At 41.8% G+C, this 16,172-nt stretch overlaps 1 non-coding gene across 1 annotated transcript; it reads left to right on the top strand.

The window, feature by feature from the left end:
* Positions 1-1,833: 1,833 nt before the first annotated feature.
* On the top strand, positions 1,834-1,935 carry LOC130953341 (small nucleolar RNA R71). The gene has a single exon (XR_009075516.1). It is a non-coding gene; the product is annotated as a small nucleolar RNA R71 (small nucleolar RNA).
* Positions 1,936-16,172: the final 14,237 nt, after the last annotated feature.

The raw sequence follows: 16,172 nt of genomic DNA, 5'->3' as shown, positions 1-16,172 counted from the left end.
GACTCTGGTGGGCTCAGCTCCGCTCGAGTTACCTTTGAATGAGGTTCTTCCTGAATATATGACTTTCCAACCAATGGGGTTTCCAATTGTGTTGTTTGTGCTTCACTGCTTGTTTCTTGCATCAGTGCTTCATTATGCTCATCTCTTGATTCTTTGTTTTCTTGACTTGCTTCTTGTCATGATTTGAAGACATTGAATGTGAGTTATTCATCATGTATCCTTAAGATTAGCTCTCCTCGTTCTACAACTATAAGTGCCCTAGCAGTGGCTAAGAATGGCCTCCCTAAGATGATTGGATGGAGATGACTTTCTTCCATCTCTAGGATAACAAAGTCTGTGGAAAGATAGTAGCTCCCCACCTTCACCAGCACATTTTCAACTACTCCTATTGCCTATTTTTGAGTTTTGTCAGCCAATCTGATAATTACATCAGTAGGAGTTAGTTCATTGATTTAGAGCTTCTTCATGAGGGAGAGGGGCATTAAGTTGATGCTTGCTCCCAAGTCACAAAGCCCTTTGTCAATATTTGTTTTGCCTATAGCACAAGGGATGTGGAAGCTCCCTGGGTCTTTTCTTTTTATAGGTAGCTGTGGTTGGATGAGAGCAATGCACTCCTTGTTCATCAGTATTGTTTGCCCACCTTTCAATGAACTCTTTCTAGTCAGTAGCTCTTTTATGTACTTAATGTATGCAGGCATCTGTTGGAGAGCTGTAATGAATGGTCTATTCACATGAAGGGATGCAAACATATCAAGGAACCTTGAATATATTCTTCTTGCTTCACCACCTTTGAGTCTTTGAGGAAAAGGTGCATACAGGTTCAGACCCTCTTCTTTTAGCTTCTCCTTCTGTGGAGGGTTGGGTTCCTGATTTCTCTCCTCATGCTTATCTTTTGGACTGTCTTAAAGATGTTTTGCTTGTGTGATTGCTTCCCCCACACTCACTTCATCACTAATGGTGATCACCTTGCACTCTTCCCATCTTACTTTCTTAGCTTGTCATCTGGGGTTCTTCTCTGTCACTTGGGAAGCTGTCAGTGGACTTAGGGATTTGCTAGGATAAATATCCTACTTGGGATTCCAATCTTTTGATGGTATCTCCTTGGTTCTTGATGTTGGTTCGCACCTCATCCTTGAATGCTTTGTCGTCCTGGACTTCCTTGCATAGAAGTTCAAGTAAAGTTTCAATCCTAGAGAGTCTATCCTCAGAGTATGATGGTAGGTTTGGGTTATAAGAATGAGGATGATCATGCTGGTTTTGATATGGATGTTGAGGAGTGTGGTTAGGTGGTTGTTGATATGATCTTTGTGATGAATGTTGGTAGACAACATGGTTGTTGTGATTTTGACGTCTCTGATCTTGGCCTTGGTCTTGTTGGTTTCCCCACCCAAAGTTGGGGTGATTCTTCCATCCTGGATTGTAAGTTTTGGAAAATGGATCATGATTTTGCCATGGTGAGTTACCAACATAGTTGGCTTGCTCCCATTCACCTCCTTCTGCTGTGCCTACTCCTTCTTGGGTTGATGATTGTGTGGTGATTGCTGCAACTTGGTTCTTCTCCATTTGCTTTGTGAGGTTAGCTAGTTGCTTGGCAATCATCTTGTTCTGAGCTAGCAGTGTATCATCATAGTTCAGTTTCATTACACCTCGAGTGTTGCTCCTTTCAGAAGCATAGAAGTAGTCATTCTCAGCTACAGTCTCAATGGCATCTATGGCTTCTTCAATGGTCTTCTTCTTGTTCAAAGATCCTCCGGATGAGTGGTCCGCTGCCTTCTTTGATTCATACGAGAGTCCCTCATAGAAAATATGTAGCTGTACCCATTCATTGAACATGTCCGGTGGGCACCTTCTTGTCAAATCCTTAAACCTCTCCCATGCTTCGTAAAGAGTCTCACCATCTTGTTGCCTGAAAGTTTGTACCTCAGCTCTCAGCCTGTTGATCCTTTGAGAAGGGTAGAACCTTGCCAAGAATTTGTTCACTACATCTTCCCATGCTGTTAAACTCTCCTTTGGGAAAGACTCCAACCATTTAGACGCCTTGTCCCTTAGTGAAAAGGGGAACAAGAGCAATCTGTAAACATCTGGGTGGACGCCATTGGACTTCACAGTGTCACATATTCTTAGGAAGGTGGTTAAATGTTGATTTGGGTCTTCTTGAGCACTTCCCCCAAATGAGCTATTGTTCTGAACAAGGGTGATGAGCTGGGGTTTTAGCTCAAAGTTGTTAGCATGTATGGTTGGCTTTTGGATGCTGCTTCCACAGTTGCCTGGGTCTGGGTTGATGTAAGATCCTAGAACCCTTCTTCCTGGCTCAGCATGATTTACATGGCCATCTTTGGCATGATTATGAGCTTCTCCTTCATGGTTATCCTCCATGATTGTTTCAAAGAATTCCTCCTCTTCCTCTGCTCCAACAACTCTTTTGCCTCTTGCTTCCCTCTTTTTTCTAAAGAGGGTTCTCTCAGATTCAGAATCAAAGGATGTTGAGGTCCCCCTCTTCTCCCTATCATACAACCAGCACAGCTCACAGAAAGAAAAAAATTGTAGAAATTATAATGGTTAAAGTGGTAGTTAGTGTGAGCGGTGCAAATTGTCATACAGTTAGTGGGTTAGTGAACAGAATTGTAAATAATGCGGGAAAATAAAAGGGGAGATAAGGAAAAAGGAAGAAGTAATTGAAAGTAAACAGCTAAACAAAATAAACAAAAGAAAAAAATGCTCAATCTAGTGATCTTCCAACTTAATCATTGTTGATTCAAAATCAATCCCCGGCAACAGCGCCATAAACTTGATGCATGGGAATTTGTCTCTCAACAAATCTCCTTCGGCAAGTATACCGAATTATCGTCAAGTAAAAACTCACAATAGAGTGAGGTCAAATCCCACAGGAATTGATTGGTCAAGCAATTTTAATTGGAAGAATGCTCTAATTGAGCTAAACATAGATTGAATGGTTAATTGCAAAAATTTAAATGGTGGGAAAGTAAATCATAGAAAATAAAGTGCAAAATCTTAAATGGAAAATGGGGGTGATTAGCATGAAAGTAAATAACAGAAAATAAAGAGAATGGGTAAGATCAGAAATGGGGAATTCATTGGGTTCAGGAGGTATTGCATTCTCCGGATCAAGTTCATTCTCATCTCTTCCTCAATCAATGCATTCACTGATCTCCTTGGCAATCTTAAGTGATTGGATCCCAATTCCTTGGCAATCCAATCTCTCTAAACCTGAACAATTGCCCAATTCCTTGATTTAATTGCTCATGAGAAGAGATGAGGCATGGTCACTGATTATATCACATGTATTTCCAAATCAAAGTGTTGGTAATGTTAAATGTCACAATACCCATACAAACCCCAATTTGGTCCAACATGAGAAAGCATTTCTAGCATGATCTCCTCATCCCTTTTCCATGGCTCAGAGGATATCCAATTATGGAGAGTTTCTTTCCCAAGATAACAATCCAATTAGATGAAGATCGAAAGCTTTCTAGTAAAATCGAGAGAAAAGAAAGAAGAAGAATAATGAAAACTATGATTGATCCATCAAATTACAACAGATCTCCCTAACCCAATGAAAGGGGTTTAGTTGTTCATAGCTCTGGAAAATGGAAATGAAGAAGAAGAAAGATACATTCTAACTCTAGAAGTTGCAGAAAAGTAAAATATACAGAGTGTAGTTTTCTCCAATGTGCCTTCTTTCTAGTTCAAAACTACTCCTATATATACTACTCTTCTTGGTCTTCTAGTCAATTCTGCAAGTCTTGGATATGGGCCTTTGATCTTAAGTTGAAGCAGTTGAGAATCTTCAGTGGGCTTCAGCTTTATTTGCAGAGAAAAAGTGATGTAAGCATGGACTTTGGCTTGGGGCGTTAGTGGCATTAACGCTGAGTGACATTTTGGGTTCGAGAACGTTAGTGGCAATCACTTTTCTCACTAACATTCCCCCCATATGGCCCACGTTAACTCCAACATTAGTGGCACTAACGTGGCTACTAACGTTGCCTTACAAACCTTCGCAAGCATTGTTGGGACTCACCTTTCCCAATAATGTTGCATTATGCCCCTAGCCCCCACGTTAGAGCTTACGTTAACCAAGTTAACTTGGCTCTTAACATGGTTATGTCTCATCTTCGCAAGCGTTATTTGGACTCACCTTTCCCAATAACGTTGTCTTGTGCCCCTAGTCTTCACGTTAGAGCTCATATTAACTAAGTTAACGTGGCTCTTAACGTGGTTATGAATGCCATCCCAACGTTAGTGACAAAGGTGAGTGTCATTAACGTTGGCTCATCAATTTCAAATTCACGTTAACTTTCACCTTAGTGGTCTTAATGTGACCACTAATGTGGGCAATGCAAGCTTGATCCAACATTAGTGACAAAGGTGAGTGTCACTAACGTTGGCGTTGTTCCTCTTTTCCACGTTAGAGTCCACGTTAACTTAGTTAACGTGGCTCTTAATGTGGTTCATTGCCACATCTTGGAGCGTTAGTGGTGATCACAATTACCACTAATGTTGGAGTCCTTTTTTTGTCTCCACGTTAACTACCACGTTAATATAGTTATCGTGGCAATTAACGTGGCTGATGATGGCTTCAAGGGCATTACTTGTGTTCACTTTTCTCATTAACGCCGCAAGCTTATCCCTATTCCACGTTAGTACCTACATTAACTAGGTTAACGTGGATACGAACGTGGCTCTTCCTTGCTTCCTTTGTCCTGAAATTACACAAATAAAGTGCATCAAAGCTCTGATCCAAGTCATGAAATCATGCATTATCCAATTTAACATTCATTTCTTGCATAATTCTCATGAAATAATGTAAAATTCACAACATTTGTCTAAATCAAGATGTAAGTGTTCTTTTACCCAAAACTTACTTATTTCCTAAGAAAATGCATGAAACTACCCTAAAACAAAAAAGAAAAAGTCAGTGAAACTGGCCTAGATACCCTGGCATCAGGCTTGGATGAAGTGCCAAGAAAGGGTGGGTCTAATGCTGCAGAATTTTGAAGAAGTGATGGGGGCTACTGAAAAGGATGAAGGATCTGAATCGGAATTCAATCTCTCTGATGATTTATCACTATGCTTTCTGTTGATTTCTGGCTTTGTTTAGTTTATTTTGATACTTTGTAGGCTGTTATAGATACTTTAGACCTGTGATACATTGATATTTTGGTGCTGATTATATTTTAAATATTTTGCATATCATTGTCATTTTTTTGCAGGTTCCCCTTTGATGACAAAAGGAGAAGGAAAAGCTCAAAAATTTAAAGGAAACAGGGGTTGAAATCTTTGTGATTCATGATCACTACTGGGCATAAAACTTATGATTGGTTTTGGTTGCTGGACTTAGAACTTAGATGCTGTTGATCTTTGTTGATGCTTTTTGATGTTTGGTGATTTATGTTCTGAATTGTTAATATAACTGTTGGAACCTAGATACTTTTTGATAATCCATTTTATGGTCTGCTGTGTTGATACCTTAGGTTCTGTTTTTGATTGAAATATTTGTAGCATTTGGGATTTAGTTGTGACTTGAGAATCCCTTTAAGCTTTGATATGTTGATATATTCCTTATATTTTGAAATGATTATGTTTGATTAAAAATGTTTTCCTTGCTAAAAACTAATAGTTATTTTGCTCTGATGACTGGAAAATGTTTTTTTTATCAAATGATTTAGGAATTATCAAACATTTTTTTTTGCTATTATGTAATATGTACTCAAATAGAGGAACACGTCCCAAATCCAAGGGCAGCCCAAGCCTACAGGGAGAAGGGAGGTTCCCTTGAGGATAAGATGACCTTACCTCAAGATAAGATAAAGATAAGATAAGATAACTAACTTATCTTATCCACAGAAGGTCACATCTCACCATTATAAATACACTGGAGCACCTAGGTATAACTCATACTCTGATTCTACTTAATACCTGCTTAATACCCTTGCTAACTTAAGCATCGGAGTCCCTTGCAGGTACCCCCCACCCTCCGGGAACGAAGGATCAGCACCATCACCAAGTCTAACAAGTCAGACACACAAGCTCCGGCCGCTATACACCTGCCGGACACGTCGGCTCCGACCAGCACAGAAGATCTCGTCCAAGATCGACCTACAGTTCCAGGTAACCCTCGGAATATTGGCGCCGTTGCCGGGGAACCTGGAAGTCATCCCATCACCATGGCGGACGACCATGACAACGACCACGATTCAGGTCTGGAAGATAGAACACCGCACAAGAATGCGGATGTCACGCTACAAAATACCCTGAAAACCAACAAGGACAAAGATTCACAAAATTCCGGGTGAGAAGCGCTCCAAGATCGCCTAAAACAACTTGAAAAAGAACCCCAACAACAACGAGAAATCGGAAAAGATCTACAAAGAGAGGTGCGGCGACGTCGAGAATTGGAAGAAAAACTACAGCAATTGGAAGCCGATCTTAAATTAAAAGTCCCCCGGGCCAATCCTGAAGAAAATTCACGCAAAGAGCAAGACCCGTTCACCAGGGAAATCATGAAAACCAAAATTCTAAAAGACTTCAAACTCCCAGATATGACCCTATACGATGGCTCCACGGACCCCAACCACCACCTCAGCAACTTCAGAAGTAGAATGTACCTTACCGACGCCCCAGATGCTGTTTGCTTTAAAGCCTTTCCAACAACTTTCACAAAGACAGCAATCCGATGGTTCGACAACCTACCCCCAAAGTCCATCTCAAGCTTTGATGACCTAACTAAAAAATTCCTAGCCAGATTCTCCTTTTAGAAAGATAAGGCCAAGCACGCCCCCAGCCTACTAGGGATCAAACAAGGAAATCGGGAGAGCCTCCGCAACTACATGAAAGATTCAACAAAACGTGCATGGACATACAAAATTTACCAACAGAAGCCGCCATCATGGGACTCATCAACGGCCTGCAAGAAGGACCTTTTAGCCAATCTATATCAAAGAAGTACCCGACCTCCTTAGACGAAGTACAGGAACGAGCAGAAAAATATATCAACATGGAAGAAAACGCTCGGTTAGGAGAGACCTCAAAATCGGGGACCTCCTACCGAGACAAAGACAAGGAATCCAAGAGAAAAGAAGATCGACAAGGGGAAAAAATAAAAAAATACCACAATTACACTCCTCTCAGGGCATCCCTGGTCGAGATATACAAAGAAGTCTGCCATACAGAAAAAATCCCCCCAGCTCGGCCACTCAAAGGAAAAAAGGGAGGAGGAAACCGGAAGGAATATTGTGAATACCATCGAGTCCGTGGACACTCCACAAACGAATGCTTCGACTTAAAAAATATCATAGAGACATTAGTGAGAGAAGGAAAATTAGATCGATTTCTGGCTACCCGAGATGATGATCAAAGAAAGAGACGAAGGGATGAAGATACCGAGCGAACTGAACGATCACCTCGGACACCAGAGAGACATGTCCACATGATACATGGCGGATTCGCAGGAGGTGGGATCTCCAAATCATCTCGCAAAAGATATCTCAAAGAAGTATATCATGTCGAGGGAAAGGAGGAAGCACTCAACATCCCAGCAATAACATTCACTAAAGAGGACGCCTCCGGCATCATCTTAAGACACGACAATCCCATGATCATCACCATCATGTTGGCAAACGCCAATCAACACCGCACCTTAATAGACCAAGGGAGTTCCGCCGATATCTTATTTAAAATAGCCTTCGATAAACTCGGCATAGAAGAGAAAGAACTTAAAGCATATCCAAACAGTCTGTTCGGACTAGGAGATACCCCGGTTCAACCGCTGGGATACATACCACTACATACAACCTTTGAAAAAGGGAACCAATCTAGGACCCTCAGAATAGACTACATCGTGGTCGATGTAAGTTCAGCTTACAATGCTCTCATAGGTCGGACAACACTCAACCAACTTGGCGCGATAGTCTCGACCCCACATCTATGTATGAAATTCCCCACTACGAAAGGAATAGCCACGATAAAAGCAGATCAAAAGATGGCACGTTGCTGTTATAACGAAAGCCTAAATCTCAGAGGCAGGGGAGAAGAGTTCCAGACAATCGAGCTGGGCGGAGCCCCACAATGAGAAGAGCTTCGTCCACAACCAGAAGGTGCGATAAAGAAGATTCAGATTGGGGATATTTCGGAAAAAATAACCAATATCGGCACAATCCTAAGAGAATATTCAAAAGAATTACTAATACAATTCTTACGAGATAATGTTGATCTCTTCGCGTGGAAAGCCGCAGACATGCCAGGAATAGACCCTAAGCTAATGAGCCATAAGTTGGCGGTCTATCCAGGATCTCGGCCGGTACAGCAGAGACGAAGAAAACTCATGCCAGAGCGATCCCAGGCTATGGAAGAGCAAGTACAAGCACTACTGGAAGCAGGATTCATAAGAGAAGTCAAATACCCACTATGGCTAGCCAACGTCGTCTTGGTGAAAAAATCAAACGGGAAGAGGCGAATGTGCACCGATTACACCGATCTCAACAAAGCTTGTCCAAAAGATCCATATCCACTCCCAAGTATTGATGCTCTGGTAGATGCTTCCTCCGAATATAGATATCTCTCGTTTATGGATGCTTACTCGGGGTACAACCAAATCCCCATGTACCCACCAGATCAAGAAAAGACCTTGTTCTTAACACCGAAAGCAAATTACTGCTACATTGTGATGCCTTTCGGTCTCAAGAATGCATGAGCTACTTATCAAAGGCTAATGAATAAAGTCTTCTCGGATCACATCGGAAAAGTCATGAAAGTCTACGTGGATGACATGCTAATAAAAACACAAAGCAAAGAGACATTATTGTCCGATCTGGCCCAAGTGTTCGACACCATAAGAAAGCATGACATGCGACTCAATCCCGCGAAATGCACCTTTGCAGTAGAGGCGGGCAAATTCTTAGGTTTCATGCTCACACAAAGAGGAATTGAAGCAAATCCAGACAAGTGTCAGGCCATACTCAACATGAAGAGCCCAACCTGTGTCAAAGAAGTACAACAACTCAATGGGAGATTGGCCGCCCTATCCCGATTCCTAGCAGGAGCTGTGATAAGATCTCTCCCCTTCTATGCTACTTTAAGAAAGGGAAAACAGTTCAAATGGACAACAGAATGTGAGCAAGCCTTCCAAGACTTTAAGAAGTTCTTAGGACGGCCACCTATCCTATCTCGACCATGAAAAGGAGAACCACTCATATTATATCTCGCAGTAGGAAGCCGGGCAATAGCCTCAGCACTAGTCAGAGAAGACGAGAATGGACAACAACCCGTATACTTCATCAGCAAAGCACTACAGGGATCCGAGCTGAACTACCAGAAAATAAAAAAATTTGCCCATACTCTCATTTTAACATCCGAACGACTCCGCCCTTACTTCTAGGCTCACACCATTAATGTTCGAAGTAACTAGCCCCTAAAAGGAATATTGCAGAAAACAGATTTAGCAGGCAGAATTTTACAATGGACAGTCGAGCTGTCAGAATTCGACCTCCAATATGAAGCTCGGACGGCCATCAAATCACAGTATCTAGCCGACTTTATCGCAGAATTCACAGATATCCTGGAAACCCTCACAGAATGAAATCTCTATGTGGAGGGTTCTTCAAATAAAACTGGAAGCGGCGCGGGCATAATAATAGAAAGCAACCAAGGAACCCAAGTCGAGCTCTCCCTCAAGTTTGGGTTCCCGGCCTCAAATAACCAGGCGGAATATGAAGCATTGTTAGCTAGGTTGAAGTAGGCTGAAGAGGTGGGAGCTCAAAAACTCAATATTTACAGTGATTCACAAGTGGTCACATGACAAATAACAGGGAGCTACCAAGCCAAAGATCCCATCATGAAAAAGTATTTGGATAAGACCAAGGAACAGCTCGGACAAATTGGGGAATATAAGATCTGCCACATCCCCGCGAACAAAATGCCCGAGCTGACGCACTCTCAAAACTAGCCAGCACCAAACCAGGCAGCAACAATAGAAGCCTCATCCAGGAAATATTACAGAACCCGTCAATCTCGGAAGAAGAAAAAGTCCTAGCCATAGAAAACCAGGACCAAGGATGGATGACCCCCATAATCAACTACCTCAAAACAGGAACACTCCCCATATAAGAAAAGGAGGCAAAGAGGCTAAAAAGGGAGGCACAGTACTACACCATCATAAACAACATCCTATACAAAAGAGGGATCTCAGTACCATTATTAAAATGCGTGCCGACCCCCACACAAAGGAAGTGTTAGAAGAAGTACACGGCGGCATTTGTGGCAATCATCTCGGAGCACGGGCCCTCGTCAAAAAAGTACTCCGGGCAGGGTTCTATTGGCCAACATTACAGAAAGAAGCCACAGAATTTGTAAAGACATGTCCACCATGTCAGAAACATGCCAACTTTCACATCGCTCCGCCAGAAGAGCTCATCAGTGTGACTTCTCCTTGGCCGTTTGCAAAATGGGGACTCGATCTTCTCAGCCCCTTTCCCCAAGGATCAGAACAAGTTAAATTTCTCATAGTAGGGGTAGACTACTTTACAAAGTGGATCGAGGCAGAACCCCTAGCTAACGCCACCGCCCAAAGAAGCCAGAAATTCCTATATAGAAACATTGTTACAAGGTTCGGAGTTCCATATTCAATAACCATAGACAATGGCACTCAATTCACAGATGCAGGCTTCAGAAAACTAGTAGCCGACTTGAATATAAAGCACCAGTACACCTCCGTCGAACATCCACAGGCCAATGGACAGGCCAAAGTCGCCAACAAAGTCATATTGGCCGGGTTAAAACGGAGATTACAAGATGCAAAGGGAGCCTGGGCAGAAGAGCTTCCACAGGTCCTATGGGCATATCGAACGACGCCACATTCCACCACAAAGGAATCCCCCTTCCGGTTAGCATACGGAGCAGAGGCAATGATCCCAGTAGAGATTGAGAAAAGATCACCTAGAGTAGTTCATTACAATGAGGGAGCAAAACTCCCAACTTCAGAGGGAAGAGCTCGACCTACTACCTGAAATCCAAGAAAGAGCTCGGATCAGGGAGGAAGCTCTAAAGCGCCGAATGGCTTCCAGATATAATCAAAGGGTAGTACCAAGAAGTTTTACAGAGAACGATCTTATCCTAATCCGAAATGATATTGGAACAACTCGACCAGGAGAAGGAAAGCTGGCAGCAAACTGAAAAGGACCCTACTAAGTTATAGAAGTACTTGGGAAGGGCTACTACAAACTGTCCGAACTCGATGGACGAGAGCTTCCCAGATCATGGCACGCTTGCAACCTAAGAAGGTACTAGAGTTAGAAAAGGTAAAGGATCTCATTATTGGATGCACTCTTTTTCCTGAAAAGGTTTTTTAATGAGGCACCAGGTTGAGACCTAGACACTATCTAACTTAAAAGGATGAAAAAATTCCCACATGTATATATTTTGCACTTTTCTTTGAATGAAATTTATTTAGATATTCTACAAGATTTCAAGACGCATTAATCTGAAGTATTCATCGTCTGATTATAAAGCAACAGATCGGCAGAAAGTGAAAAATAATTTCACTGCCCGATCACGATAAAGATAACCGTCCGATAAAGGTGAAAACGCGATTCACCCAAAAGACAATCCAAAGATGCCAACCACTTTCTACAAATCGGCAAAGATGAACACAGAATAATGTAAGAAGTTATCGAAAGCAATCCAAAAAAGAGCCTGACGAGGCCTTACGGATAGCTAAAATAATAACTTAAAGACTGGCCGACGTTCAGAAGTCGGACCAACTCAACCCAAGTTATAAGTAAACCCTGGAAAGAGGTCTGGCCAACCATATTAAAGAGGATTACTTTAACTTAAGAAGAGATCGACCTAACGAAGTCGGTTTCCTACAAAACAAAGTTATAAAAGTAATCCCTGAAAGAGACCTGACAGAGGTCCAAGAAAGAGGATTACAAAAATAACTTAAGAAGAGATCGACCTAAAGAAGTCGGTTTCCTACAAAACAAAGTTATAAAAGTAATTCCTGAAAGAGACCTGACAAAGGTCCAAGAAAGAGGATTATAAAAATAACTTAAGAAGAGATCGACCTAATGAAGTCGGTTTCCTACGAAAACAAAGTCATAAAAAGTAATCCCTGAAAGAGACCTGACAAAGGTCCAAGAAAGAGGATTACAAAAATAACTTAGAAAGAGATCGACCTAATGAAGTCGGTTTCCTATGAAAACAAAGTTATAAAAAGTAATCCCTGAGAGAGACCTGACAAAGGCCCAAGAAAGGGGATTACAGAAATAACTTAGAAAGAGATCGACCTAAGAAAGTCGGTTTCCTACGAAAACAAAGTTATAAAAGTAATTCCTCAAAGAAAACTGATCAAGGTCCAAGAAAGGGGATTACAGAAATAACTTAGAAGGGACCAACGCAAAAGAATCGGTTACGGAGCATCAAAAATGCGTACAAAGGCGAGAAAACCGAGAAATAAGTCGGACCCACATAGACACGAACTCAAAGGAGAAGAGAAAACAAAGTCAAAAACCTTGATATAATCTACAAAGTTAAAAAAGCCTCGGCGGCCGTCAACACCTACTAAAGATAGCGACCTACTTTTGTTTTTCAAAATAAAAGTTGCTAAAACAAGCAACTAGAGACCGTCAGCAAAATAAACAAAGTTTTAAAAAGCCCACAAGCTAAGAAGGTACTTGGAAAGGGCTACTACAGACTGTCCGAACTCAATGGACGAGAGCTTCATAGGTCATGGCACGCCTACAACCTAAGAAGGTACTATAGTTAGGGATGATAAAGGATCTTTGGATAAGGCGCACTCTTTTTCCTAAAAAGGTTTTTTAATGAGGCGCCAAGCCAGGACCTACAAATCACCTGACTTAGAGGATAACCCTCCCACATGTATATATTTGCATTTTCTTTTGAATAAAATCTGTTTAGATCTTCTACAAATGCTCAATCCGCATTAATTTAAAACATTCATCGTCCGATTATAAAGCTACTGATCGGCAGAAAGTGAAAATCAAATTCACTACACGATCACGATAAAGACCAAAGATGAAAACCAAATTCATTAAAAGGTCGACCAAACGAGGGTTAAACTCAGGGAACTACAAAATCTGCAAAGATGAAAATAGAATAATGCAAGAAGTTATAGAAAGTGATCCATAGAAAGGACCTGACGAGGTCCTAATAAAATGGATTGCTAAAAAATAACTTAAAGACCGGCCAACGTAAAGAAGTCGGACCAGTCGCAATAACCAAAGTTATAAGTAAATCCCTAGAAAGAGGTCTGGCCAGCCCTATAAAAGAGGATTACTATAACGTAGAAAGGCCCGACATGATGAAGTCGGACCAAAACATAAAAGTTATAAATGTAATCCCTGAAAGAGACCTAAACAAGGTCCAAGAAAGAGGATTACAAAATAACATAGAAGGGCCCGACGTGATGAAGTCGGCCCAAAACATAAAAGTTATAAAAGTAATTCCTAAAAGAGACCTGAACAAGGTCCAAGAAAGAGGATTACAAAATAACTTAGAAGGGCCCAATGTGATGAAGTCGGCCCAAAGCATAAAAGTTATAAAAGTAATCCCTGAAAGAGACCTGAACAAGGTCCAAGAAAGAGGATTACAAAATAACTTAGAAGGGCCCGACGTGTTGAAATCGGCCCAAAGCATAAAAGTAATAAAAGTAATCCCTGAAAGAGACCTGAACAAGGTCCAAGAAAGAGGATTACAAAATAACTTAGAAGGGCCCGACGTGATGAAGTCGGCCCAAAGCATAGAAGTTATAAAAGTAATCCCTGAAAGAGACTTGAATAAAAGCCCAAAAAAGAGGATTACAAAAATAACTTAGAAGAGACCGACATGATGAAGTCGGCCCAAAACATAAAGTTATAAAAGTAATCCCTGAAAGAGACTTAAACAAGATCCAAAAAAGAGGGTTACTAACAACAACTTGGAAAAACCGACATGACGAAATCGGCGACCTCAGCGTTATACAAAGAAATTCCTAATAAAGACCTGAACAAAGTCCAAACAAAAATGAATTGATGGAAATAACATCAGGCAAAGGAATCAAGCCAATCCAAAGAGGTCAGACAACAAAAAGTTCCAACACTCCCCAAAACCTAGAAAGGTACCAAGACGAGTGCAGACAGACATGATATAAAAACTACTAGTTATAATAATAGCAAGCTTCAGAGGCCACCAAAATCAGCCCCAAAAGCTTGGAAACTACTTTATTTTTCAAAATAAAGTTGCTAAACAAGCAACTAAAAGAGTGTCAACAGTCAGCAAACACCATTTACAAATTAAAAAGTTCAAAAGCCCACAGGCAGGGCCATACACAAATATATCAAGAATAACTAAAGAGGATCCAGAGGTTTCCCAGTATCTTCATCAACATGGGGCGAAGGAGGATGAGTTTGGAGAGGCACAACATCCACTATCCCATCCTCCCGGTTCAAGATTTGACAGTCAGGTTCTGACTCAATTCTGGCTGGAGGAGCTGAAGAAGTCGGCACGACAAAAGCCTTGGCAGCAGGTGCATGAGGAGGTTCAACATCATCATCATCAGGGTCGTCAGGGACAATCTTACCATCCCTCACAAAATTGTCAAGACTAAAGAGAGTAAGGTCGAGCTCGGGTGCAAGAACCCGAAACTGCTCCTTTAAGTTCTCATAAGCAATAGTCACGCTGCCCACAAGGTGACCCTGGATCACGGTATAATCATCCCGGGCAGTCTCCAAATCACCCCTGAGACGCACTACTTCTCTGTATGCCGAAACATAGCTCTCCTTGTGCTTCAACGCTATGTATTCAGCCAACTTCACAGAAGCCGCCAAGGCCACAGAACTAGCCTTTTCACCCTCTAATTCTTTCTCCACCTTTGCCAACTTTACCTCCAACTCCTCCTTCAAATCTTTTATCCTATCAAACTCTGACTTAGCCTCCATCATGAAAGATTTTGTAGCATGAACCGGGATACCCTGAGCAGTTTGAATAAAGCCGCACCCATATGAACCATCTTCACACTACCTCTAGTTATGAACTCTAGGTGATGAAAAATGGATACATCATCCATTGAAAAATCTCCATAGGGGGCAATCTGTTGGTCGACAAACTTGACGACATCAAAATCAGGGGCATCAAGGTTAAAGGGCTCAGATGTTTTTTACTTTTTCAGAGGAGGAGCGCCAGAAGCAGCAGCTGAAGTTTGTGGAGGGTCAGCCAGACAAACCCGGGGAGTAGGGATCACCCTCCTCGGCCCAGATAAACTCGACACTGGTGGCTTCACCTGAACCTGAGAAGATCCCTCTCCTGCCACCTTGGCCAATATATTTTGAGCAACAGCAGCCTTCCTTGCTTTTTTGATGGCCTTCATAGAGTCATTATTTTTAGACATCTCTGAAAGACAGAATCAACCACAGTAATGAGTTACAATCGCAAAAAGAGGAAGCAAAGCTAAAAACAAGGATAAAAACAAGTCAGACAGTACCCAACGCAGTTCAGACCAGGGATGGGTCCCCCAGAAACCTTTTGGTATCAAGGTGGGGAGGTTCCCCCCGTATATCTTCAAGAACAATTACAAAAGCCCGCTCAACCTCGTCAAGCATCTCCCATGTATAACGAGACACTGTCACATTCTTTTGCCATTCCAAAGGAAAAATAGGCTCATCAATCTCGTCAAGAAAAAAGGGGCGGGCCCCCGAAGTAGCTCAAACTTTAAAGAAATAGTTCTTAAAGTCCTTAAAGGACTCATCGTACATGGCAAAAACTTTATGTCCCTGGGCAGATCTAAAAGAAACCCAAGAAGATTTCTTTTTGGAAGAAGTCCCGGGCTTGGCTGAAACAAAAAGATAGAGGAAGAGAGTCTGAGAAGGTTTGACGCCTAACTCTTGACAAAGTAGCTGAAAGATCTTGACAAAACCCCAGAAATTTGGATGAAGCTGGGATGAGGCAACGTTACACGACCACAACAAGTCGGTCTCAAAAGTAGTAAAGGGAAAGGTAATGTTCAACTGGCTGAAGAAATTTTCATAGGCGTAGAAGAAGGGACACTCCCCCTAGACCGGGGTTGGAAAACAAACCTTCTCGTCAGAGTCAGGTGCTACAAGCTAATAATCCCTCTCCTGGGCACCGCTACCACAAATCCTATGATGTTTTCTTAGCTCTACACA

Source organism: Arachis stenosperma, chromosome 1, assembly GCF_014773155.1.
Source record: "Arachis stenosperma cultivar V10309 chromosome 1, arast.V10309.gnm1.PFL2, whole genome shotgun sequence".
NCBI classification, from domain to species: Eukaryota; Viridiplantae; Streptophyta; class Magnoliopsida; order Fabales; family Fabaceae; genus Arachis; species Arachis stenosperma.
This window is presented reverse-complemented; position numbering and strand designations above follow the sequence as displayed.